The sequence below is a fragment of the Adiantum capillus-veneris genome, chromosome 29 (genome assembly GCF_014529385.1).
Source record: "Adiantum capillus-veneris isolate H3 chromosome 29, ASM1452938v2, whole genome shotgun sequence".
Classification (NCBI taxonomy): Eukaryota; Viridiplantae; Streptophyta; class Polypodiopsida; order Polypodiales; family Pteridaceae; genus Adiantum; species Adiantum capillus-veneris.
The window spans coordinates 1829086-1832561 of record NC_140959.1 but is presented as its reverse complement, the minus strand read 5'-3'; positions in this window follow the sequence as shown (position 1 = coordinate 1832561).

Below are 3476 nucleotides of genomic sequence, written 5' to 3'. Positions count from 1 at the left end.
GTTCCACTCCACAAAGATACACCATTGGCAATGAGCATACCCGTGCTATTACACATGTGTAAAAGTAACTTTCCATAGTGATCCGGCTCTTTCTCATCCATTGAAGTACGATCATACAAGTGAACTTCCTCCAACTCCCTTGAAATGTATGGCATATCAAATTGTTGAGTATCATGTTGCAATGTTTTTGTGCGAGCATTCATATCCCCAAATACAATAACATCACCTTCACCTTTGAAATAAGCAATGTCCTCTTCCAAATCAGAAAATGGTTGATCTCTATCCATGCAAGCATAAAAGGGAGAATCATGATGAGGAATGTAGCAACCGGCTACAAAAATGGGTGCTCTTTTTGGTGTCATAATTTTCAGCCATACATAACGTTTGTACTTGTCATCTTTCACAATTGATACAAAATCTTCCAATCCTTTCTTAACCATACATGCTAACCCTCCTTGTCCTCTTCGTTGCTTGAGATTCTTTGACCACATCAATGAATGTACATTGTAATCCTCCAAGCCGTTAATCCTTTGTGTATCATGCTCCCAAGTTTCAACAAGAAGTACAACATCGGCTTTGCTTGTTAGTTCATCAATGCCAACCCCCGCATTCCATGGGTATCCATTACAATTCCAAAAGCATATTTTCAATTGTAACTCGGTCTCATAGGTCACGCATCCCTATTTGCTTGAGAGACTTGCCTCCTCCTTGGGCACATTTTCTTCATGAGAGATCTCCTTGTTTTTATTATTCTTTTCCTCATATGCCTTGCGACGCATATTTTGTTGCTTAATAGTGCGATCTTCACATACAAAACATTTTGTATCCCTAAAATAGATCCAACTATTATCAAGGATAATCTTTCGCTTGGTCTCATCCGGCATGGTGCATACAATTGGCCGTTCTCCCGAGCGAGGAGCTCCTTGCTTCCCCACTCTATGTGCTCCATAGACCATAACTCCGGACATGCCAAAGTGGGTTTTGAAGAAATCTTCAATAACAATGGCAAGAGAAGGAGGTGTCTCTAACTTCTCTTCGGGAATTCCACGAATAACAATGTTCTTGGAACGTCGCTCCCGTTCCTTCAACTCCTCCACATCCACATTCTCAACATTCTTTGTTTGAACCATAGATTGCATGAGTGAGGAATTAGAAACCACATTGCTACCACATACAGTGCAACGACCCAGGACGGGAGCATTGGTTGGACGGGAGCATGGGTGATCACAGCGTGCTCAGGCGGCAGCCTTGGAGTTGAGCGCGACACAGATTTGGTGTGCAGGAAGGTTGTGTGCATTGGGCAAGGAGCAGGCGGATAGAGTAAAGGGTTCATGAAGATCTGGTTGAGGGCTGACAGGGGGTATGATCGCTGGACGAAGGGGGATGGGAGGGAGAAATGGCGCGGTTGCAATCGTGTGGCAGATAGGGCCATCGGAGGAGGAGTGTGGCAGATAGGACTCGGAGGAGGACTGTGGTGTGTGTATCGCCTCCAAGTGAGTGCTTGCTTTCAAAAGTTAAGAAGCCGAAGGGATCTTCGAAGGAAATTAATTAATTGATGCAACTTAGACCCACCTAATGGGAGGCCCCCACCCCCTACTACTTGGTCTATCTTGCACTTACATTAATTAATTGGTCACGAAGATCCCCAAAGAATTTTAGCACTCAAAGGCAAAATAAGCCGAGCTGTTGCCGTCAGCTTTTCTGCACCTCCTTTCTACTACTCTGTCCGCGTCCCCTCCCCGCCCTCCTGTGCGTTGTTCTGTTCTGAAGAACCCATCATTGCAATGAAGCCGCAATCCCCCCACACCCTTCCGGCCCCCCCAAGCACAAAATGCCAGCTATTGCACCTGGCGCTAAACGACGCTCCTGCTGCCGTCTGCCTCGCTATTCCATTCCCATACCAATCAACACACAAAGCGATCCCGCATCAGCCCAAGCTGACTCTCGCACATCCTCTTGCATCGCTTGTCGTTCAGCAGAGAGAAGTGCCATGGTAATCTTTACAAATCACAAAAGAATGCCCGTCCTGAAAACTTTCTATACTAATAGATAATGGGGGAGGGGATTCCGGCTCCCCTTTTGACACGTGTCGTAAGGAAAATAATCCGACGCGTGAGCTCTATGCAAGGCGTCACAGTGATTGTGTGAGAGAGAGAGAGAGAGAGAGAGAGAGAGAGAGAGAGAGAGAGAGAGAGAGAGAGAGAGAGAGAGAGAGTCTGAGAGAGAGAGAGAGAGAGATCGCCCCCGACTGTCGGCTGCGTGATACACAGAGAGAGAGAGAGAGAGAGAGAGAGAGAGAGAGAGAGAGAGAGAGTATGAGAGAGAGAGAGAGAGATCGCCCCCGACTGACGGCTGCGTGATACACACACACACACACACACACACACACAGAGAGAGAGAGAGAGAGAGAGAGAGAGAGAGAGAGAGAGAGAGAGAGAGGCTACTCAGCCTGCCGCCTGCGTGATAATGGGAGAGAAAGAGAGAGAAAGAGAGTCCAGTGCTTGCGAAAATCATTTTTCCACACAAGCTCAATCATATAGCGACCTATTTCACTTTAAGACCTTTTTTGTGTGTAAATAGGCTCACATCAAGTCTGCATATCCATCTTCAGAGATTTAAAAGAAATGACATTCAAAAACATAAAATGGGAATACTTATCTTTGTGGCAAGTGAATATACCAAGGAGCAATGACAAATTTGTTCGGATTTCTCCCTTTCCCCTTGCCCTCGACCGGCATTTTTGAAATTGAAAACGGCACGATATTAAGCTGAGACACATTTTTCCCAAACACTGCTTCCAGTGCTTTGATGGAGAGAGAGAGAGAGAGAGAGAGAGAGAGAGAGAGAGAGAGAGAGAGAGAGAGAGAGAGAGAGCAACCCGTCTGTTCTTGCCGGCGAGTGTGTGTGTGTGAGAGGAAGAGAGCAACGTTCGGGAAAAATCAATTTCGCAAATATACAAAATTTCATATGGGGGGTAGATTCAAAGAGTTTTTTTTTCAAAATAGACCGATTTTTTACGATTTTAACTCCATTTTCTTGAATTTTTGAGACGACTTCTAGCTATGCGTTGGTATCTATGCATGAGAGAGAGAGAGAGAGAGAGAGAGAGAGAGAGAGAGAGAGAGAGAGAGAGAGAGAGAGAGAGAGAGAGGGAGAGACAAATTCCAAAGTGCGGAATCCAGTGCTCGGGGAAAATCATTGAATTCCAAAATGCAAAAGCCAGTGCAAAATTCCTTTCCTCGATTTTGTCAAGAGGAACTTTTCTTCAGTTTTTTACACTATTTTCTCTATTTTGGGTCAGAATTTGTCCCTTTCCCCTTGCCCTCAATCGACATTTTTGAAATTGAAAATGGCACGATATTAAGCTGAGACACATTTTTCCCGAACATTGTTTCCAGTGCTTTGAGAGAGACACATATGCAGAGTCATCCCCAGTTTTTTTCCCCTCCACTTCACTCCTACGTGGGTGTACGATC